At 43.5% G+C, this 24,782-nt stretch overlaps 1 long non-coding RNA gene across 1 annotated transcript in view; it reads right to left on the bottom strand.

Annotated features, from left to right (window-relative positions):
- LOC121474964 overlaps positions 1-24,515 on the bottom strand; it is a 56,135-nt gene extending 31,620 nt beyond the window's left edge. Inside the window, exon 1 of the long non-coding RNA XR_005983591.1 lies at positions 24,302-24,515. This is a non-coding gene — a long non-coding RNA (uncharacterized LOC121474964). The remainder of the gene's footprint in view (positions 1-24,301) is intronic.
- Between the last annotated feature and the right edge of the window lie 267 nt (positions 24,516-24,782).

Raw genomic sequence — 24,782 nt, 5'->3', positions numbered from 1 at the left:
TTCTGGCCAAGGAGTGGGGTCTCTTTTTCCTCTACCTGAATCTAGGTTGACCCTGTGATTTACTGTGATCAACAGAATATGAGGGGAGTGATACTGTGTGACTTATGGGTTAAAGGACTTCTAGTTCCTTTGCAGAGCCAGCTGTCTTGGTGTATATAACATTAGTAATGTCCTAACCATGTGAGTAAAGCCATCTTGGATCATCTAGTGGCACAAGATATGCCTCAGACAATACCATGAACCATCCACACTGAGCCTGGTCTGAATTCCTAATTCACAGAATCATGAACAAGAAAATGGTTTTTGCTTGAGTCCTTTAAACTTTAGGGTACTTTGTTACGTGGTAATAGATAACTGGGACAACAACAGAGTTAGGATTTAAGTCATATAAACTATTTTTTCAATTTCCCCCAATTTGGAATAAATTCTCCTCCTCGAATGAAGAAATGTCCTTAATTGTATGAGCCTTAGAAAAATTGTCCAATTTTTTTCCCAGATCAGATTTCTCAGCACTAATAAAACAATCCATGAAGTACTATGAGAAGCCACAGTTCAGAAACAAATTGTACTGGAATCACCATGTCCTCAAATCACCTTTCTATTCACAATTGTTCCTATTCAATGTGATGTGCTTCACTGAGTATTTGGGGTTCCTAAAAGATGTCTTCCTGCATAGCCTAATGTAAAACTCCATAATCACCAGGGAATCACCTCTAAAAATGTCTAATGCTTCTAAAAAAAAAAAAAAAAAAGATTGCTTAGCCATGGTAAATTCCATAAGAGAACAAACTTTGAATGACAACTGCTGTTTAAGACCGTAATTAGTCAGAAGGAATGATCTGGATCTGATAAACCTCAGAGCTCCTAGGGTACAAGGCATGTCTTCCAAAGCAATAGTCAGGGGGAATAATAGGGACACATCTCCTGAGGATTGCCACTCAGAACAACCAACCCTGCTGACCAAGCAGGATATCCTCAGTGTGTGCGGCAGTTTCTCAATAGGAAGTGTGAACATTAGGAACATTGCAAAAGGGAGGGCAAAGATTCTGAAAGATTAATATCCGGTGAGGTGTGAAAGGAAAACTAAAGCTACTCACTTTTGCAGTAACAGCCTCAGAATGGAAAGCTATTTTGGTAGCCAAGTGTGGAAAGTTAACATTAACCAAATAAAACCATGGGATCATAAAGCCAGGAATGCGCATGAATTCGTGAGTCTGGTTTTCCTAAGCTTATTTGCTCTTTCAGAAGAAATTTTCCTCTATTACTCCATGAAATATGAGTGTGTGTATGTGTTTATACTTTAAAATAAACCACATTATCTCTTAAGGTCCTATTATTCCTATTCCATAACTTAATCCATGTATGTAATCCAATAATTATAACTGTTTTAACATTTCTTTAAAAGTAAAAATAGTAGGGCACCTGGGTGGTTTAGTCGATTAAGTGTCTGCCTTTGGCTCAGGTCATGATCCCAGGGTTCTGGGATCAAGCCCCACATTGGGTCCCTGCTCCATGGAGAGCCTGCTGCTCCCTCTGCCGCTCCCCCTGCTTGTGCTCTTTCTCTCACTCAAATAAATAAATAAATCTTTTTTTTTTTTTTTAAGTAAACACTGCCTAACCTTCTTCATGGGACACTAACATTGAGAATGAGTATCTCCTGCAGCCTCTGACTGGCACATAAGGCCTTCACTGGTGTCTAGCTGGGGTTAGAAAAACTTCCATGAGTTCCAAATTGATCTGTCATCCTAGAAAACCCAGACAGCAGTTCTACTCCATATGGAATCTCTCTGGACATCAATCTACTGATGGATGCAGTCAAGACAAGGATCAATACCACCCCTATTATGATTTAGTGGAGACTCACACTCAGTCTTGGGTTGCTACATAACATCCAGGAGAGATGTTCACTGAGAGAGAAAATTATGGGATGGAAGCATTACGAGGAAAAAGCAAAACACAAAGGAAAGGAGAGTGTGGTCTTGGAAAGGTTCAGCCCGGACGATGCTACCACAAACTCAATGATTTGCGATGAGGCAGAAAGAAAGGAATCCTCTTCCTAGCAAGTGCAAAAGCATACTGTCAGTTTGTGGTTGTTGGAAAAACACACTGATTGACCCTCAGCTGGCAATACCCCAGCAAAGCCTCCAGCTTTTTCTCTGGACCCCACTAGCAGACCTGAGGTAACAGTGTCACATATTCTAGGCCATGCGTTAAAATTATCCTCATACGAAGCTGGAAGACCACTATTGGTTTTTCTGCAAGTAAATTTAGAAAAAATATCATGTTATGCTCTTTTCTAACAAAAGGGGGGGGGAATCCCACAAAATCAGAGACCCAAAGTTGAGTTCCCTGGGGCACGCTTCTTTCCTGACAAGAATCAGTTAAAGTGGCTTTGGGGGTAGGCGTGTGAGATGTGCTTATAAACTCTCCCCAGGCCTCAACATTTCCCCTCACAGAACCTCAGTGTTTTGATTTCTCTTTCTGACAGTCTACTGCAGGATCACCAGTTAAACCTACTTCTAAAGCTGCACATGGCCTTGGCAAAGAGGTAGTTCAGGAAGAACACTGATTTCATCCCAGGGCTAAGCACAGAGAACACGGACAAGGCTGGGCTTTGAAGTGTGTATATGGATTTGAACTCGAAGCTCGAAGGTTGAATGTACACAATACAGATTGCATTGGAACTCCCAGGTGAGGCACCAGAGTTTAGCTGTTGAGGCTAAGGAGAAGGGCAGCCGTAGTGGGGGAATGACTATTGGGGAAATTATGGACCCGAAAGATGAATGGATAAAGAAGATGTGGCGTGTATATTATATACAATGGAATATTACTCAGCCATCAGAAACAACAAATACTCACCATTTGCTTTCACATGGATGGAACTGGAGGGTATTATGCTGAGTGAAGTAAGTCAATCGGAGAAGGACAATCATCATGTGGTTTCACTCATACGGGGAATATAAAAAATAGTGAAAGGGATTATAGAGGAAAGGAGAGAGAATGAGTGGGAAAAATCAGAGAGGGTGACAAAACATGAGAGACTCCTAACTCTGGGAAATGAACAAGGGGTAGCGGAAGGGGAAGTGGGTGGGGGGATGGGGTGACTGGGTGGTGGGCACTGAGGGGGGCACTTGATGAGATGAGCACTGGGTAGGGTTTTTTGTATGTTTTTTTTTTTATTGGAGTTCAATTTGCCAACATATAGTATAACACCCAGTGCTCATCCTGTCAAGTGCCCCCCTCAGTTCTTTTGATATAGGTTCTAATGCCTGTAGGTGAGAGGGTAGTGGAAAGCTGCTCTCCAGGAACCTTGTTGCTCACAGTTAACTACATAGCCCCTCAGGGCACCTCCACTCCTACTGAGTTAGCTTCTACCTCCCTTTGGGAGTCTAGTTGAAAGCCGGAATGCTTGTGTCTCAGAGTTCAGTACAGTGCATTTCCATGGCACCTCCTCACCCACAGTGGAGCTCGCCTCTACCTCCCGTAGGTGAGAGGCTAGTTGCCTGCTGTGTTCAAGGAATGCTTTTTTCTGGAGGTCTGATTGAGATGTAATAAGATAATATAACTACTAACCTAGTCTAGTGTGGTTTTCAAAGTGTGACCAGAAGTCCTCTGGGGAGTCCTGAGTTCTTTTCAGAAAACCCACAAAATCCTGCCTTTCCCAACTACATATCTGTATCAGGCTGGGTTTCATCCTATACTTCAGCTGAAACAGCACAACTAACAGATTGAATGCAGAAATAGATATGAGATTCTAGCTTTCTTCTCTGAGGCCAGATATTCAAAAATTTCAAAAAATATAACACAATGACAATCTTCTCACTACATTTTTTTTTCTTCTCACTACATTTTTGAGGAAAGAAAATATAATTAATTTTCATGAAAAATAAGTTCTTTATGTTAATATGTAATGGGTAGTTATTATATTAAATGAATGAACATACATTACAAAGAATTTTTTTGTTTTAACTTCTAGCATAGCCAATATTAGTAGATATAAGTTTTATAAGCAGAAGCTCTTTCAGGTCCTCAGCGATTTTTAAAAATTATTTATTTATTTATTTTTGGTCCACCGTAATTTTTAAGAGTGGAAAAGAGTCCTGATACTAAGACAGTTGAGAATTGCTGCACAAATCCTGGCTCATTTTCCTCAAGCTAATTCTCAGCTGGTTGCCACATTCACTCCCTTCTCACTTTCCCTCCAAGAGCCATATGCTCATATGCAAGGGTAATATAAAAATACTTAGCAACTGGTATGACATGGAAACCCACCAATCAAAATGTTTGCACAACCAGTAAGCAAAGATTCTGTTTTAGAGCAATAGGATTAGTCCCACTGTCTTTGAGCTCCTCTGCCCTTCCACTAATAAATCCCATCTGCCTGTGGGAAGGGGAGGATTTCCTCTCCCACCAGAAGACTGTCCTGCTCATAGGTAAATCCTGAGGCTTCGCAGCACAGCACCTGGTACACTGTCAGCGTTCTCCCAAAAACTCTACCTAAGCCCACATTTACCTGTCTTGAGTGCAAACTGTTCTGCTTCACCCAGCAGTGTCCCTCCAACTAGTCTGGAAGAACACGACATAGGGTTTCCCTGCAAGACACGAAGGGAAAAGGTCACCAAGTACTTTTATCACCATCCTGATTTGTCACTGGGAGATGGAACGTCAGGTGGTCTAATATTGTGCAATGTATTGAACACCTGGAAAAGATTTGTTTAGGCTTAAGGAATGGGTGAAATGCCTCAGAGACCTTAGTCTACCCAAACCATTTAAGCCACTCTAGTTCAAACCTCATTAACACATTGCATAGAGGGCAGCAGAGTGAGCTTCTCACCAGAAATGCATGGAATGTATTTAGATGTCTTTTTTTTTGGTGGGATGAGATTACGAGAATTGGGAAAACCAAATGCAGGGGATTTCCAAAGGTCTGAGGCCAAAGTGATGACTGCCAACTCTGCACACTTAGATGGGGTTCTCCTAGAACATGTACTTCCTCATGCACTTGTCCTTTCCCTCTGGCTTGCTGTAATGGATTGAACTGGGTCCCCTCAAATTCATATGTTGGAGTCTTAATCCCCAGGACCTCAGAATGAGACCCAGTTTGGAGATAGGGTCTGTACAGAGGTAATCAAGTTCAAGTGAGGTCATTATAGTGGGTGCTAACCCCATATGACTGGTATCCTTATAAAAAGGGGAAGTTTAGGGGACGCCTGGGTGGCTCAGTGGTTGTGCGTCTGCCTTTGGCTCAGAGCATGATCTTGGGGTTCTGGGATCAAGTGCCACATCAAGCTCCTCAAGGGAGTCTGCTTCTCCCTCTTCCTATGTCTCTGCGTCTCTCTCTGCATCTCTCATGAATAAATAAATAGGAATCTTTTAAAAAATAAAATAAATAAAAAGGGGAAGTTTGGACACAGAGATATATACAGAGGGAAGACAATGTGAAGACACAGGGAGAACCACCTGTGAATGTAAAGACAGACATCTCTAAGGCAAGGAGAGGGGCCTGGAACACATCCCTCCCTCAGAGCCCTCAGAAGCAACCAATCTCGATCCTGGACTTCTCACATCCAGAATTGTGAGAAGAAAAATTTCTGCTGCTCACATCTGTAGCTTACAGCAGCCATAGCAAACTTGTCTTTGGGTTTCTAAATCACAGCCCCATTCTTTCTGAGGAGAGAGAACTTTCAGGGGAAGAATTCTAAGGAGGTCTTTATTTGAATAAAGTGAGATATAGAAAAATAATGAGCAGTTTCCTCATTCGACAACTCCCTCAGCCCTGCATGGCTTACGAGATTGGCCTCTTCCTCTACCTCCAGGGTTTCAATAATTAGTAAGTGGAAGTATTTGGCCCCCTGAGTGGTGGGAACCAGAGTGTGGCCTAGCATACATAGAAGCCAGGCCCTTGCAGCCTCAACACAGTTCTCATTTGGGGCTGTTCTTCTCAGGAACTTCTCCTTCTGCTCATCAGCCCTGCTTGAATCTGACCCCAAAATGTCCTGGTCCCATGCATCTTGTACATCAATGCCAAATCTAATCAGCAACCACGTGAAGCTCAGGGCTTTGGTGTTGCTTCTGACCTTGGTGTGCCCCAGTCCAAACTCATCCTCTTCAGCTGTTCTCATACCCTCTTCTGCTCCCCACTTCCCCAGTGTCTTCATTCTTCTTAATCACATACTGACTAGAGAGTCATCTTTGCCCACTCTCTGTGTCCCTTCTGCTACATCTACTCAGTTGCCAAATCTTGTGCATTGTTCCTTCCGATTTCCTCTCATTCTGCCTTTCCTAATATGTCCATTACCAGCACACTTGGTCAGGCCATTTGTACCACATGGGTGGAACTGGAATACTGTTTGACATTGTCCACTGTCGGGACACCAAGGATATTTTGACTTGGGAGCACTTGGTAACAGATAGGGTAAAGGATATGGGGAAGTCTACAGAGAGATGAAGTGAGAGTCGAGGATGGGTTGTGGATTAGGGACCAAATAGGACTAATTTCGGGGGAGGAGGGGTGAAGGATGGGGTGAGGGCATCAAGTGCACAGATCTCATGATAATAAAAAAGAAGATGAAAGTTTAATGTTTTGTTCTTAAGGGATTAAAAATTGGTATGAATGTTAAAATGTCAACAACTACCACAGAATGTCAACATCAGAATGTCATGGATTATTGCAGATGCCTCCATCTGGTTGCTTGAATTTCTTTCCTCTAATGTTGTACATACTACTGCCATATTTAAATGTGTAATTTTGGTTCAATATATCATTTCCTGTTTTCATATAGTCAACAAACATTTACTGAGTATACTTCTCAGTGTTGAGATTTGGTAGGAACAAGACAGACTGAGTCCTTGTTATTTTCCTACCACCCTCTCCAACAACTCCTGCTCAAAATAATATTTTTAAGTGGATTCTTGAAGAGTTAGTCACCAACTATATGTGTATACATGCACACATACAAACATACATATGAACATATGTATGGCAAATATATCACTGAAGCTCCAGATACAGACTCTTAATTCATTTATTATAATCAAAATGAAGATACTAAAGTGTCAAGATACTCAATGAGGAACACTATGCAATTCGTAGTATTTTCCTTTGAAGACTTTTCCGTTCATAGGATGAAATGGGGAAAATATGGGGAATTTTTTAAGCTGTAGAAATTATCTCCTCTGTCATTCTGTGCTTTTGTTTTCATCATTTTCCTCCTTCCAATTTTAAACTTGAGAACTTTTAATCCTGCTTTTCAAAGTTCAGGTGAGGAGAACAAACTTTAGTGCTCAGTTTGGTATTCTTCTGACTCCCTGAAGTTGTAATATAAATAAATTTCAGTTTTTGAAAGACAAAGAAGCAAGCTGTTGCCTCCATCCTTCTCCCAGTTCCCCTGTTCAGATAGTCAAAGCACCAACGGTGCAGGCACTTCCCCCTCTCCTCTCATCTAAGTGCAAGAAAACATTCTTTCAAATGATAACCATCATAAGTTTTTGGAGAAGTCAATCAGTTCAAAATATATGACATTAAAAAGAAAGAGTGATCACACAGACCTCACAATGTGCTCAGAGTTGATAAGTTATAATAAACTGTGGATACTTTCTGGATTTTTTTTTTTTTTTTTTTTACTTTCTGGATTTAAATCAACTAAGGCCAAAGTTCAGTCTGTACTGGGCAAGCATGACGATGAGTGCCATCTGTGATTAAGAGCTTGAATCATCGTCTGCCAAGCCTCCTTTCACCCATCCGCTTGCTTGCGCAGATTTTGCGAAGGTCCAGGGGAGGAAGTGAGAACAGGAAACTAGTAGGAAATGTCCAGTTTTTGTTCTCAAGTCTCTTGAAAGGATGAGACTTGCCTGGACTTGTTTGAAGAATTTTGGAGAAATACCTTGCACATGACAGATGAAGTTCTGGTTATAGATGTGGGAACTTATCCAGGTTGTTCCTGGGGTCAAGGGCAGGAGGGGACAAGAAAGAGATGCCTTTGGTGAAGATGTCTATTTGCACAACATGAAAAGACATGGGGGTAGAAAGATGGGTCCCTGGAGACTCAGCTCTTGTCCTGTAAAGCCAGATGCCTGCCTCTCCTTAGTACCCAGGGGTGCACACAGCAGCCATTCTGGCCACGTGGTTTTAAAGTCAACATTTGTTGAATGAGGCAATCCAGGTGCTGTGCCCTAAACTGTGCATTTTGCAGGCATTGTCTGGCATGGTCCTCTTAGCATCCAGTGACTCTTCAGCCCTAGTTGGTAGAGGAGAGCAATCTGAGACCCACAAAAGTTTTAAAAATTTGCCCAGTCACATACCTTGTCTCTTCATCTTCCAGACCTTAAGCACCACCCCAACTTCCTCCATGCTCTCACTAGTTCTGTTTATTTTATGCCTTTCCAAAATTGTCTGTGCTATGCAAAATATGTGCAGAAAGCTTCCTATACGTCATTCATTCAAAATTCAACAAGCCTTTCCTGAGTATTATTAGGTGCCAGGTTTATGCTAAATGGAGATGAAAAAATATTGCCTCTGCACTGAAATAGCTTATCACATTCATTCGCTAATTCATTCATTCATTCACTAATATCCAGTAGACTTTTGCTAAGCACTTCTCAGGCACTGTACTAGTGGCTGGAAATAAAAAACTAAAAAGATACTGTGTTTGATGTTCATAGTGGTAATAATAAGACTAATACTAATGGTTGATGTTTACTGAGCACTTACTGTGTGCCCTGCACTGTTCTGAGCCCTTTGCATCTGTTTACACAAACAATCCTCACCACAAATCTATGAGGTGGGTACTAGTATTATCATCATCTTCATTCCGCAGGTGAGAAAACTGAAACACAGATGAAGAAACTCAATCTCACTGGAGCCAAGATTTGGACACAGTTTAAATACTGTACATACTTGTGGGAAGAGAATACAACAAAAAATGTCAGTAATACAGTGAAATTCCTGGGAATTAGGGTCAGCCTGTGGTCAGTGAGGCCAAGGGGAATCAGTGACCAAATGTACCTGTCCCTGGGTTCAGGAGTGGTGCCTGGTCCTCAAAGAGGACATGTGGCTCCTGGCAAAGCTAGGAGATTTATCAGATTGTGGTGAGCTGGGGTATTTAAGAGGCAGAAATAAAATTATTACACTATCTTTCAGTTTCATTTCAGATATCTGGGGCTGTTTCTGCAATGAATAAAATTGGGGTTACATGGAAGAATGACTTTGGCTGTGTTTGGAGGGTCAGCTCATCCTAGTAAAAATCCGAGATGGTGATTTCCCTTAGTAAGATTCAAATGTAAGTTTTGTGTGTGTGTAGTGTTCATTCAATCTATAGATATTTATTAAGCACCTACCGTGTGCCTAGAAACTGTTCTAGGCCTTCGTTTAATGAACAAAACAGAAAAAAATACCCCCACTCTCCTGGAGCTTACATCCTGGTGGGTGTGATAGGCAACAAATAGCCTAAGATAACTATGAGAAAGTATTGCCAGTAAGGGATTGAGAGGAGGCATGGGGACCTGGAGCTTGGATTTCTTTTTTAAGATTGTATTTATTTATTCATGAGAGACACACACAGAGAGAGAGAGGCAGAGACACAGGCAGAGGGAGAAGTAGGCTCCCTGTGAGGAGCCCAATGTGGGACTTGATCCCAGGACCACAGGATCACGCCCTGAGTGGAAGGCAGACCCTCAACCACTGAGCCACCCAGGCACCCCTGGAGCTTGGATTTTAGTAGAATGGCCAAGTGGACCTCACTGAGCATATGATCCTTAAACAAAGTCCTAAAGGAGGTAGAAATAGCCAAAGCCAACATCCTGAGTTAGGATATGCTCCCTGTGTTTGGAGGCTGGCCGGGAGGCCAGTGAGGCTGGAGAGGAGTAGGTGAGGTCAGAGAGGAAAAGCCTGATAGAGTCTTACAGACAATTGTGATGACTTTGGCTTTTCCTTTGAACAAAATGGGTAGGTATGTGTGGGGCAGGGAATGAGGGGGTGTAATAAAGGAACTAAGAAAGAATTTGATTTTGGCTATGTTTTAAAGCCAACAGATAGATGGCAGGTTGGGTATCAGAGAAGGAGAGGTGTCCAAGACCATGGTCCTTGACTGGAGCACCTGGAAGGATAGAGATGCTACTCCTATGATGGGAAGGCTTCCTGTGGAATTGTTTGGGGGAGAGACCAGGCACTCTTTCTGGACCTACTAAGTGAAGGGAGGCCATTAGACAACAAGGTGGGGAAGGTTGGCTGTTGCTCAGAAGAGAGGTCTGGACGAGGGCTACATGTTAGGCATTTGGGGACTATGGAAGCCTCGAGACCAGAGGAAGACACCAAGGGAGTAAGAAAGAAGAGGAGCACTGAGAACTGAGCTCTGGCCTTCAGTGTGAAGAGGTGGGGGAGAGGCTGCCAAGGAGATGGAGGGAGCAGCCCCTGTGGTGGGAGGCAGTGTAGGGGCCTGGAGGCAAGGAGAGCATGTGTGTCCAGGACACGTGGCGTGTCTGCTTGTCCACAGGGATAAACACACCCCAGGTGACAGTCACGTCTGTGTGCCTTACCCAGGGTCTAGGAGTCAGGAGTTAGTCAGAGAGAGCAGTTTGAAGGGAGAAAAACAGCTTCTCTCATTCTACGAGGAGGAGAAAAAAGACAGTTTTAGTAATTTGCATAATAGGCCCTGTGAGAAGGACCAGTCCGTGGGCTCAGTGATGAATGAAGGTGATGTTAGCAATATCAATTAGTCATTAACCCACTTCTTCATTTGATGTGTACATGTGGTTTCTAACTAGGCTGGAATTTGCTTAACAAAATAATCATGGTCTCCATTTTCCCCAAATTCTTGAATCGAAAGATCATTTTTGAAATGTTAGGTCATGCTATAATATACTCCTAGAGGTGTCTTATGTTCATTTTCTTAATTTTATAGGAAAAAATATATATATATCCTCGATAAACAAATCTGAAATTAAAACCAAAGTCCTCCTTGTATTCTCCAATATCTTCACCTTCTTCTGCATCCAAAATGCATTTTCCAGCCATCTGCGGTCCTCAGTGCCTCCAAGCTGTTCCCGCAGTATTCATGACTTAAAATGGTTCATTCTTTAAACTGTTTAAACAGTCTTTCATACATCCTGTCCACACTCTCTGGTTTGGACTGCATCCTGGAGGAGCTGGTTTTGGCTGCATGCACAACATGCGCTGAAGGCGAAGGGAGACCAAAGTCTGAGTTCTGGGGAAACGTTGGCAGGGGACACGAAACCACCTGAAGCCTTAATTCCTCAGCATCCTACACGGTCAGAGAATGGTGCAGAGCCTGGTGTCACGCCCAAGGTCATGTCCTAGGGTAGAGGTGGGATTTGGAGGCTCTCCAGGCTGTGCCTGAGGGTGGGAAAGGGGCTGATACCGGCTCAGCACATTCACTCACTTCACATTTATTTACTGACTGACTCCCATGTCTCATGCACTTTATTTCTTGATGAATTAACAATATATTTATTTTACTATGTTAGAGAAACCAGACATAATCTAAGAATGAGAGGTCTGGAGAGAACAGGTGTTTTAAGATTACAGGGTGGTGCAATAGCACCAGCTGTTGAGTCAGGCAAGCTTGGGTTCAAATTCTGACCCTGGCCAGTGTTATGTTGAGGCATTTTTTGCTCTCCTTGGGTCTCGGCAGTCTCCTCCAAAGGAGCCATTATGATATGTTTCTTGAGCTGCCCTGAAGATCACTGATATGGTCTCATTCACTTGGGGAATATAAAAAATAGTGAAAGAGAATAAAGGGGAAAGGAGAAAAAAATGAGTGGGAAATATCAGAAAGGGAGACAGAACATGAGAGACTCCTAACTGTGGGAAACAAACTAGGGGTGGTAGAAAGGGAGGTGGGCGGGGGGTGGGGGTGACTGGGTGACGGGCATTGAGGGGGGCACTTGATGGGATGAGCACTGGGTGTTATTCTATATGTTGGCAAGTTGAACACCAATAAAAATAAATTTATTAAACGAAAAAAAGATCACTGATAATATGCGGACAATACACGGTGCAGTGATTCTCACCTAGCAGATACCCAATCTATTGTAATGTTTATCTTTCTCTTATTTGCTGTAGCAAGGGTGGGGGAAGTAAGTAATCTAAATGAGTCTTCCAGTGCTGAAGCTAAGAAACTGAAGAGTTATTGCTCTAGAAGAGAGGTGGCCAAAAGTGTACGTTGAGGCTATCGTCCATCTCGTTTTGCCTTGGGCAGATATTCATAAGCAATCACTGCCTCCTTCCACTCTGAGGTAGACTCAGAGTTATGGTTCTGGGCAGACACCAATTAACCGGTGTTTGTGTGTGAGATAATAGCCTCTTTACTGCAGTCATCGAGAGTGGAAAGCCAAGGGAGGCATTTCTGAGAGCTCGTGTGTTGACACCTTCTTGAATGAGGTAGAGGGATCTCAGAGACAGCAAAACTCAGGAAGAGTCTCTCAACCTCACAGGCAACTTATAGCCTTAGAAGAGTGCGCTCACGGGGGAACACATTGGGATGGAAGGTTAAATGTCTCTTGATTCTCTCCTCTGTGATTATAAATAGTCCTTCTCTGCTCTCCATGACTCAGGAAGGGGTCAATGCTGCAGCTGGGGGCTGCCCAGCTTGCTGAAACTGTCTGGTTTTGAGGGCATGTTCAGTCTTTCTTGTGGTCTAGGACTTCCTGGGATGGTTGATATGGAGGAGGCAGGTGCCACCTTCCTGCCCTCCATCACCTGGAGTCCACAGGCTGGGGAGACAGGAAGGGAGCTGGGTCCTGGGCTTCCTCCTCCAACCGCAGCCCCATGGTCCATTAGCACCAGCAGTGAGGAAATGGGAAGTGCATTTTCTCCCCCTTCTGAAGGTGAAGCCAACTGTTTTAATGCTCACTTGAGATCCCCATAGGCTAAAAAAGTCTTAGTGTCAGTGATACCCACCCCGACACACAGAGGACTTAAAGTAGATCATTGATGATAAATAGGACCTGACAGGGGAACCAGAGAGAGGTGAGAGTTAGGGGATTCTTGGTTTCAGATTCCTAATCTGGTCTGATCTGGGCTATTTCTGCTGCCTGTTCCACAAACCCAGGATGCAGCCCAAACTGGTAGTGCCCACTGGGGAGAGCTGCTGTGGTGCATATTTGCCGATGACTCAGCCCATCTTAGGTTCTTTGAAAATGATATTTCCTGATACTTGCAATGCTTCCCTGCAATGCTTCTCCTTCTAAGACCCAGGAAAGAAAACCAGTGAGAGAAGCCTGCTGCTTCTGACCCTGGGCAGACCTTTCCACAGTCCAATGTCACTGTTACGTCAGCAAGCATCCTCAATATTAAAGCATTATGCATTTTATGAGACAGACTTAGGAAAGCAGCAAACCCAGGAATGAGGTCCTAGCACGTAAGTACCAACAAACCAGTTTCTCTTAATCAAAACCAGCCTCTGAAGCCATATGGCGAGAAGGCAAAGAAAGTAGAACCCTCAAAAACCATGTGGGGCGCTCCCTGCCATCCAACCTGATTCAATAAAACTGAGGAGATAAAACATTAATGAGTCAATTGAGCAAGAAAGAGATTAGATAAAATTGTCATGGATTCATTGGCTAATCACGGAAAATAAGTAATTTCCATGAGAAGAGCAAGCATGTTACAGACACAGATAAGATAATAATGGTGGGATGATACCACAGAAGTTCTCCGGTTGTTTTTTCCTAGCATTCTGGGTGTCTTACTTACACGTACCTAAAAATAATCCCCTGCTCTGTACCAAGAACCATGTGCAGCTTTTTCCATACAGTGGCTCATTCACTCCCACTAAGAATCATACACACGATGCATTATTTTCCCTCATCTTTTAACTGGCAGCACAGGGTCAGAAAAGTTTAGTAACTGTAGCAGGTCGCACAGTAGGGAACGGAGCTCAACTGTGAAACCAGATTGTCCTGAATCCAAACTCTAGGCCCTTAACTGGCTCACCGCACAGCTTCCCAATGTCGGCAGATGCAGTAGGGAGCAATTTGCATCTATGGCTTGTGGTGCCCTTGGGCTTCCCTTTCCAGGCCTCCTCTTTCTCTAGATGGGCGCTTCCCTGGCGGAGGGGGTGCATCCTCACAATCACCTGGACCGCTCCTCAAAGCCCAGATTGCTGGGTCCCACCTGCAGAGTTCCATACTCCTAAGGTCTGGGGTGAAAACTTGAGAATTTGCTCTTCTAACAAGTTCTCAGATGATGCTGGTGCCTCTGACCTTGAGGACCAAGGAGACAGCTTAGGGTAAACCTGCCTTCCTTTCTTGGAGCACAGAACTAGTACTGCAGAGAGGCTCTCTGAACAGATCTTTCTTTTTCTACTAAGTAAAGAATAAACAAAACACGGTTTTGTTTGCTGATCAGCAGTCAAGTTTTTGTCAGGGCTAAGGACAGTTGTTCAGCTCTTGGAAAGGTTAAGTTGGGTCCCAATGGGTTGGCACACACACCAGCAACCACTGGTAGTAACCACGCTGTTTTCCTGCATTAAACTCCCCTCCAAGTTCTGGCAGGTGGACAACACCCGGTCTGTTTCAGACTCAACCTATTTGGAGGGTGACTGTTGCCTGTGTTTTCACACACAGCTGGGGCTAAGTTGGAAACCCATTCACGGATGAGCTGCTGTAGCGCTGCCTGCAGGCGGAGGGGTGTTTCCAGGCCAGACTGCCAGGGCGTGAGGCCCACGTCCAGGAATGCGGTTCCAGGGCCAAGCGGTCAAAACTCCTTCCCCTGAGCCTGCCAGGCTCTGCTTCTCTGCTTCCACTCCCACTCCCCCATTCTTTTCAAAGTTATTTACATCCTCCAACTAGCCTATCCAGGGAAAACATATTATGATCCACCTATGTAATTTAATTTTTCTAGTAGTCACATTAAACATATTTTATTTCCTTTTTTCCCCCTACCAAGTCTTTGAAATCTGATGTTATTTAACACTGACAGCACATCTCGATTCAGACGGACCATATTTCGCATGGCTCCACAGCCACATGTGGTTGGTGGCTTCTGTATGGACCAGTGCAGCTCTTCTACGTTTGGAGCGGTTGTCATGTCTGAACCCAGAAAGAACCATTTTGCAAAAGGTGGAAAAAAATCCAAATATTCACACCTAAGCATTGGTTTATGTTTATTACATGTAAAGATGCAAATGGCCAAAACTTGGCTGTGCCTCGGAATCCACTGGGATGCCAAAAAGCCGGTGCCTCCCCCCAGATCTGCTTAATTAGAATGGGGGAGGGGGGGTGTGGAGGAAGAGGGATCTGTATTCTTCACGAACTCCTTGGGTAATTTTGCAGCATCTAGCCCAGGACTTTCCACGGAGGGACATTTCCAAATCATCAGACAGAGAACTATGAAACCCCATCCAGGGGCATCAGGCCAGAGGCCACATAGCTCCCCATCGCTTTTTCTCTCAAACGGTGTATTTTACTCGTACCTGAAGCCTGATTTGCATGGATATGGATTCTTAACAGATAGCTATTTCGATCATTTGTCAGAATTAGGTTATCGTCCAATTGGTAGACAAAGGCTGTTCATGTAGCTTTCTTACCTTGCTTTTGGGATGCCTTTTTTTTTTTCATATACAGGCACGTGGGAATTTGTAGGCGTGTGCTGCCACCTAGTGACAAAAGGTGCTATTGCTGCGAGTTGGAATAAATGCGGGCCTGCCCTCTGCTGGTGAGACCTCGTCACTAACGCACAGGGTTCTGCGGGGACGGGGGCTCGCGAGCCGGGCCACCGCGGGCCCTTAAAGTGGTTCTCAGATGTCATTCCTAGATCAACAGCGACAGCGTCCCCTAGGTACTTGTTACAAATGCAAATTTGGGGGCCCTAGTCCAGATCTGCTGAACTAGACACTCTGAGGGTGGGGACAGTAATCTGCTGGTTAACAAGCCCCCCAGCTGATTCTAATGCATGCCCAAGTGTGAGGCCCAGGGTTGCATCTAAAATGATTGTTCTTGATCTTCTACAGCAGGGACAGTTGCCCCAGGGAAGAAAGGCACAAGTGCACATGCGTGCGGACTTTTGCGACCACTTTAGGAGAGTTCACAGGCCCCATGAAGGGAGGTAATGGCTTAGAGATCCATCCTTCTCGGATAGGATACCAAGCAAGACATACTCTGGCTTTGTGATGGGGAAAAGGAGCTTTTGCTCAAGTCAAATCATGTTTTGTTTTGTTTTTAATTGACATTTTTAATTTTTCAAAAATAAAAATTATTTCAATGTTATAATAAGCATGAAGTTTATATCAGTTCTGTATAAATTGTACAAATTAAATTACAGATGATTCAGTAATAGAAAGCCTGAAATTCTCACAAGAACAATTAGGCATTCAATAGCGCTAAGATGTTAATACTTTGTGTTAAAATAGTTATTTGCCTTGCTTTCACAGAAATAGTATCTTTTGGCAGTTGCAGTGTTTACTTGCTCCAATGTCTCATTTTCTCTAGAGATAATTGCTGTGTTTGACAATCTTCCTCTAATATTATGATCCTCAGACATAACATAAACTTAGGTTGCTTTTTTAAAATAAAAATTGAATTTTGAGGGGTGCCTGGGTGGCTCAGTTGGTTAAGTGTCTCTTGATTTTGGCTCAGGTCATGATCTCAGGGTTGTGAGATTGAACCCACATCAGGTACAGTGCTGGGCATAGAGCCTGCTTGAGAGTCTCTCTCTCTCTGTCTTCCTCTGCCCCTTCCCCAACCTGAACCTCTGGGGAAAAAAATGAATTTTGAGAAGCTAGATCCCTACTGACTATATTCTTCACTGGCCAAGTTAACTATATCCTGAAAGTTACAAAAGTATTTGGAAATTCCTGGTGAATTATTGCTGTAAATATACTCTAATGCCAGAAGAGACATATACTAGAATTTTTTAAAGAAAGATTTTATTCATTTATTCATGGGAGACACAGAGACAGAGGCAGAGACATAGGTACAGGAAGAAGCAGGCTCCCCACAGGAGGCAGACACTCAACCACTGAGCCACCCACCCAGATGCCCCCACATACTAGAATTTAAGGCAATTTAAAGTTTTTAGCTCCTCATACGTGGGGTGACCCATCAATATCGTATCTCTTACTGTTTATAAGTTAATTTCATTAGCAAGTTTGACATTCTAAAGCAATGGTAACATAATTAAGATGGCTTATCTCTATCTTAATCTTTCCAATTATGTATCATCCAGAAAACTGTGATATTCTTTCAGCATTGTAGATCTTTCTTTCTTTCTTTTTTAAAAGATGTATTTATTTATTTTAGAGGAGGGGAGGGGCAAAGGGAGAGAAAGAGAGAGTCATAAGTAGACTGAGCAGGGAACCTAACATGAAGCTTGATCTCATGACCTTGAGATCACTACCTGAGCTGAAACCAAGGCACTTAACAGACTGTGCCACCCAGGAGCCCCTGCCAACCTTTCTTTTAATAATAAAATTACTGTATCTAATGTAGAAAAAAGAAATTGACTTTAAAATCTAGTGGGGGTCATGGAAGGCCTGATCATGAGACTTTCAAAGAGCTTCTTCCTATTTATTTGTCTATTTATTTATTAGTGGTGGAGAAGTTGGTGTGAAATAAATGGATCCTGCAATTTATTTAGCATCAGTAACAGTTGATTGACAGTTGGTTGTCTTCAAAGAGTTTTTTCATTTCTTAGATGCTGTCAAGGTCATTATGCACTTGCATTTGGCTTCTTTGTCATTTTGCTTGTGTCATTAATTTTACTTCATTTGTCATCTAAAACGATTACCAAGTAAAAAAAATTTAAAGTTGATATTTTTCAGAAGTGTACCTTTGGCTTACTTTCTCAGGTCTTTCTCTATCAATAAAATCATCTATAATTTTTAAGTGAGTATTGCATACTTCTCTTTTAACTCGATTTTTCCATTTTGCCTTTGAAACTGGTCTCAAATTTGGGTTGTTTAAACATTTTTTTTTAGTGCAACTCTCTTTCATGTAGCTGTAGAGATTTCAGGCAATATTTTAAAGACTCGTGTCAAAAGAGATTTTTGCTGTATTATTCACTGGTGAACACAGAGTCAGAAATACAGAATGTTCTAGAAGAATTTTAGAGGATTTTCTGTTGTAATTTATTATATTTGCAGCATTATACATTCCTGGATTTTCAACATTTGAAAGCTAAGTATGCAAAGAGGGAAATAGTTGTATTTGAGAAATGAGGAGCCTAGTGACAATTATTAACTGTTTACAAAGTTTGTATCGGGACTTGTATCAATTATAACTGAGTATCTTGAAAATATTTCTTCTCTTATTCAAAATGATTTAATTCATCACATCTGTTATTTTTTTCCTTCTTCAGTTCTGTTTTGTCCCCTAAATAAACTAAAGTATTATTTGGAGTTGATGTTAATATTCTACACAAATGTGCGACCATAATATTATCAATATTTGCTAGGTTTCTGCCAAATGAAAACAATGTACATCATCATAGTCATAGGTATTGTGGATGATTCCCTGATTGTTAGATATTGCTTCATGTGGAATTATGCCTATTGTGTGTTCTCCAGAGGCTCACTGGTATATTTTCTTATTTTTATGTGTTATCGTTCTACAGCATTGACAGTTATGTATTTTCCTCTTTTTTTTTTAAAGAATTTTTTTTTATTTGACAGAGAGAGTGAGAGAGCACAAGCAAGGGGAGCAGCAGAGGGAGAGGGAGAAGCTCCCAAGCAGGGAGCCTGATGTAGGACTTGACCCCAGGACCCTGGGATCATAACCTGAGCCAAAGGCAAGACACTTAACCACTTGAGTGACCCAGGCACCCCGACAGTTATGTATTTTCAAGTAAGTTTTCTTTTTTTAATTTTTAAAATATTTTATTTATTTATTCATAGAGACACAGCTAGAGAGAGAGGCAGAGACACAGGCAGAGGGAGAAGCAGGCTCCAGGCAGGGAGCCCCACATGGGACTGGATCCCAGGTCTCCAGGATCACGCCCTGGGTTGAAGGCGGTGCTAAACCACTGAGCCACCGGGGCTGCCCTCAAGTAGGTTTTCACCTTTAATATGTTGTCCCACCACCAGTGTGCATCTGCTTCTCGTTGTGCTGCCTTCTGACAGGCTCTTGTGCAACCACTAGCTTCAGCTTTCCCATTCACCCACAAAAAATTTATAATAAGGACAAAGCAGACTCTTTCAAGATAGACTAAAGTGACAAGAGTCTAGCAGTTTTTTTCATCTGTAAAAATTTCAGGGTAATAATTTTCTCAAAACTTCCTATCTGTATTGTCCTTGGAAAGTGGAAATTACTTTTCAGAGGTGACTAATTTTCAACAAGAGTGTCCTTTGGCATAATACTCAAATTACATGGTCATGTACCTGGATTAAAGAAAGTATATTCAGGAAAATGGTTTCACAGGGGTGATGGGTCTTCCTGCCTTTCTTATTTTTCTTCAGTGTGATTGACACAGAGGTAGAGGGTGCCCAACTGTGACTTATGCCTGCCACACTCCATGAAATCAAGAGCCTCTGGAGTTCCTTTTCTTGCCCGCTGGCATTTCTTGTATTTTCTTCAAAAATATATTCAAGCATCCGAATAATTTTCCTTCTCTTTCTTTCTTATTTCCACTTCCTGTTTTCAAATCCTAATTCTGCAAACTTAAAAAGTAAAAACACCTAGGGAACAATAATGTACAGGGTCACTTAGTGTCTTATCTTGGCATTAATATATCTATATACTAATACAAGTTAATATTTGTATTGATGAAATTTCTGTAACAAAAATTGCTGTGGCATAACTAGTGGGTCATTATATAATAATCTCTAGAAAATATCTTTGGAACACAGTGAATTATTCATGGAGGACTATTATTATCCTGTGATTTATCCCACAATGAAAGTGCTATACATTTTAGCTGAAAGCTCATTAATACCACTTAAGTAGAGTAACAAATATCAGGAGACATAAGTGGTAAGATGGAGAGTAAATTCAGCAGGGCTCTACTATTAAAGAGCTTTCAAAAAAAATTAGCACTCCACAAGCATTATTATCCATTAGTTCCTTGTTTGGAAGTACAAGTAAAATAAAGCACAATAAAAAAATAATATGATGTTAAAGTGACAAGGTCCTTCAGTGCCGAAACTAGTCATGTGTACATTGAAGCAGAACAACATGAAGCAATTCTGACAGAACAAGACACAGGTTAGGCCCCAGCTCCAGAGCAAACCATCTTGAGCATTGCCTGGGTTCTCAGGAGTGCCTTGGCTTTCATGGTCAGGGTGTTTGAGGGGACCTTCCGGCATGGTTCACAAAGCTTGCCAGAATTGTTCACTTGCCTCCCCAACCTTGAGGTCTATGGCTTTGGAGGTAGAGGAGAAGCACGAGATGTAGATGGGACAGGATATTGATTTCACTGTTTCCTGACTTTTGTCAAAATTTGGAGTTGTCCAAGCCTCCTTTGCTGGGGACTGATGGACACAGACTCCCAGAGGGCGGGGCTGACAAAGCCCTTGACTTACACCTGAGTGAGGAAACCAGACCCTGATTAGAGGGAAGTATGTTCTGAGGACTTCTTGGAGCTTCTCAGAACTAATTTGAGGTTCTGATAACAAGACTAACATTGTTAGGGAACTTTTTTTTTTTTTTTTTTTAAATCAAAAGGAGGGATCCCTGGGTGGTTTAGCGCCACCTTCAGCCCAGGGCGTGGTTCTGGGGTCCCTGGATCGAGTCCCACATTGAGCTCCCTGCATGGAGCCTGCTTCTCCCTCTGCCTGTGTCTCTGCCTCTCATGAATAAATAAACAAAATCTTTAAAATGAAAAATAAATAAATCAAAAGGAAAAGAATGCTTCTGAAAATATTTTTTATTTTTCCCTTCCTGAGCAAACAAAGTCCACATCCAGCGTCTCCTGACCTCCTGGAATCCAGTTCACCACATTCTGATGTTCAGTCTCTGGTTTCCTAGGGGTCATGACACAGCGCAAGCAGTACCACTGACCAGAGACTGGAAGCTTCTTCCCTTTGCCCCCACCTGCCTTCAGGTGAAACTCATCCCCCATTCAGATCTTTGGCCCTATGCCTTGGCCATAAGGAGACTGTCTAATATTCTGTTCATAGAAAATAACCAAGAGCAGGGAATTTCCCTACTAAGTCTGATTGAGTGCGCCTACCTGAAATCTTGAAATAACTGGATAATGCATATTTATATTTATTTATATTTATATTTATATTTATATTTATTACTGTGACCAAAGAACTTGATCACTCTTCCTTTTGTTTTTTTGTTTTTGTTTTTGTTTTTCACTCTTCCTTTTGTATTGCCTGTAGCCCTCAGTGTGAGAGAAGGGGGATGGAGGGGTGAAAGTGGACATGCATTCATGTATGGATGTGTCTGCATCTTGGGCAAGGAAACCATGTGAGGGTTGTGGAAACTATCATCTAAAATGTGGGATGGGAGGTTGTTTATGGATCAATTTGCCATGAGCACTTCTTGTATAGAATCAAGTTCTTACAGGTATAATTTCCTGCCTTTCCTCATCCCAGAAAGCTCAGAATCACTGCTATTGTAGCTGCAAAACAAAATGGTCTAGGAGACAAGGGTGGCGGCGGGGAGGAGGGGCCTGCCCTCCCAACATCCTCTTGTGCAACTGTGATTTTCCCACCATCAAATGAGGTCTTAGCAACATGTTCAAGATGCTCTTCTGCAGACATTGGAAGAATGGGAGGATCACTTAAATATATGTTAGACTAGGCTATGCTGTAGTAACCAAAAAAATCTTCAGATCTCAGCTACTTAACATGGAAAAGATGTATTTCTTATTAACCTAAAAATCAAATGGATTCAGACAGCCCCTCTTCTATGTCGTAAGTTCATTTTCTGGGGCACCAGAATGTCCTATCAAGTCACCATGATGGGGTATTAAAAGAGATAGAGGATCCCCTGGACTATCTCTAAGGGTCTGGTCTGGAACTTCTCTGCGTTATCTTCCATAATGTAATCACCTGGCCCAATCTAACTGCAAGAGAGACTGGGAGACACAGAGGAGCAGGTCACAGAAGCTCTACTTATACAATATTATGCATTTGGGAGGATATAAGTCATTTCTGAGATTTACCAATTCCAAGTAAGACACTTCCATATAGGTCTCTGCAAGGCCAAGGCCACCGTCAGCTGACAACCTTCCTTTGACCCTAAAAGTATGCAGTACGTTCAGAAGCTTTTGGAGGTATTGCTGGTGTTCATCCCCCAGTTCTCTGCACGAAGACACCCCATCTAATCTGTGTATTGGAACTTTGTTTTACAACAGCTGCTGAGGCTCAGAAGCCTTGAGAGGTCTGAAACAAAGGTTACAAGCCACAGAATCTTGCCTTCTTGAGCTTGCAGACTCCTCAGCAGCCTTTCATGCTCCCTAAACCATGTGGTAGGAGCATATTGCAATTGTTGTGTCCCTGGGTACCCAGGACCTAACGGGGTAAAGGTAAAAACTGATGGCCAGACAGAGCCCCAAGAATGGCTAAAGTTTAAAAGACCGACAATGCCAAGTGTTAACAAGGATGTGGGGAAACTAGAACCCACGTTCGTTACTGGTGGGAACCTAAAATGGTGCAGCCCTTTTTAGAAAAACAGCGTGGCAGGGGCGCCTGGGTGGTTCACCCTATTGAGCAACCCACTCTTGATTCTGGCTCAGGTCATGATCTCAGGGTGGTGGGATTGGGTCTCTCTCTCTCTTTGGCCCCTACCCCTGCTTTCATCTGCATGCACACAAGCTCTCTCTCTCAATCAATAAATAAAATCTTTAAAAACAGTCTGGCAGTACTCATAAAGCTAACTAGGCCTTTACCATTTGTCCCAGCAATTCCAGTACTGAGGTACTTACCAAAGAGAAATGCAAACCTATGTTCGTAAAAACGTGTACAATATTGTTCATAGCAGTTTTATTGATGTAACCTCAAAACTGGAAACAACCCCCCACACGTCCACCAAGTGGTGGGGGGATCAACAAATGCTGGGGTCCCCACACCACGGACAACTACCCAGTCACAGAAAGGAGCAAGGTATGAAAACACAACGACTTGGCCGAATTTCAAAACTTAAAGAGTCTGGTTCCATGGTTGCATTTATAGGACATTCTGGAAAAGGGAAGATTAGTAATCACCGCTGGAGGGGGGGGGCGGGGGGCTGGGTACTGTGGTGGGCAGGGGTAGGGGGTGAAGGGCAGAGCCACACCAGAGAAGTCTTAGTACATCGGAACTGTTCTACGTCCTGCCTGGAAGGCAACTTTAACGACTCTGTGTAATTGCCAAATACATCACACTGCACACTTAAAACTGATGAATTTTATTCCCTGCAAGTAACACCGTGAAACAACAGCAAAAAAAAAGAAAAAAAAAAAAAAAAGAAGAAGAAGAAGAAAAGAAAAAAGAAAAAAGAAAAAGGGGTGGAGGATAGGGTGACAGCCGGCAAAAATACCGACCAAAATCAAACTAACTAAACCAAGAGTCCTGGCAGCCCAGGTGGTTCAGCAGCTTAGTGCCTCCCTTTGGCCCAGGGTGTGATCCTGGGGACCTGGGATCAAGTCCCATGTCGGGCTCCCTGCATGGAGCCTGCTTCTTCCTCCATCTGTGTGTCCCTCCTAAATAAATAAAATCTTTTTAAAAATGTAGAATATATCTCTAGGATATACTGTGTGAATAAAGCAAGATGCCAAATATTAGGTATGTCCTGCTACTTTTTGTGTAAGAAAAGGGGAAATAAGAAAATGTAGTCACATTTGCTTGTATTTGCATAAAGAAACACCGGAAAGATACATTAGAACCTAATAAAATGCGCTGAGCCCCCCCCCCCCCCCCCGGGTGGCTCAGCAGGTGAGCACCTGCCTTCACGCTCAGGGCCTGACCCTGGAGACCAGGGATCGAGTCCCACGTCGGGCTCCCTGCATGGAGCCTGCTTCTCCCTCTGCCTGTGTCTCTGCCTCTCTGTGTCTCTCATGAAGTAATAATAATAATAATAATAATAATAATAATAATAATAATAATAAACCAGGAGTCCCCCGGGGCGTGACATCCTCCCGCCGAGGGCCGGACCCGGTCCGCGGCGGCCTCTGCGCAGCGCCCCGGGCCCGCCTTCGCGGAAGCGGCGGAGCAGCGGCGCCCCCTTCTGGCCGAAGCAGCTGCTTGCATTTGCGCAGAGCGCTCGGCGGTGCCCGGGGCGGGGCGCGGGGGGCAGCCGCACCCAGCTGCGCAAGTCAAGCCGGGTGGGGTGGGGAGACAGGGCGCTCCTGCCGGATTATTTTCGGGGCGGCGGTGTTTTGGGGGGAGCGGAGGCCTCCCTCCTCCTGCCTCCCACCTACCTGCCTTGCTGGGCGCTGCACCTACGCTCATGCCAGGTGCCGCCGCCCGTGGAGCAGGTGCAGGTGCATCTCCGCCGCGCTCGCTCCTGGTGCCCGCCCGCCCGGAGGGTCAGCGCCAGGGACCTCCCGCCCCGCGGTCGCGGCACATCCTTCCTTCCCCGCGCCGACCCGGGCGGCTTCTTTCACGCCGCTTGCTCAGGAAAGGGACAGCAGGTGTTCGGTCCCGCTCCCTCCGAGGCAGGCGCGCAGATTCCCGGGCCACGGAGGCGGGCGACTCAGCTCCGTGGTCCCCGCCCCTTTGGCCTGCTCCAGGGTATGTGCTCGGCATTTTTGCCGGCTGTCACCCTATCCTCCACACCCCCCCCCTTTTTTTTTTTTTTTTTTTTTGCTGTTGTTTCACGGTGTTACTTGCAGGGAATAAAACTCATCAGTTTTAAGCGTGCAGGGTGATGTATTTGGCAATTACACAGAGTCGCTAAAG

Source organism: Vulpes lagopus, chromosome 13 (assembly GCF_018345385.1).
Source record: "Vulpes lagopus strain Blue_001 chromosome 13, ASM1834538v1, whole genome shotgun sequence".
Lineage (NCBI taxonomy): Eukaryota > Metazoa > Chordata > Mammalia > Carnivora > Canidae > Vulpes > Vulpes lagopus.
Note: the sequence above shows the minus strand (reverse complement) of the source record. Positions and strands in the feature narration are given on the sequence as shown.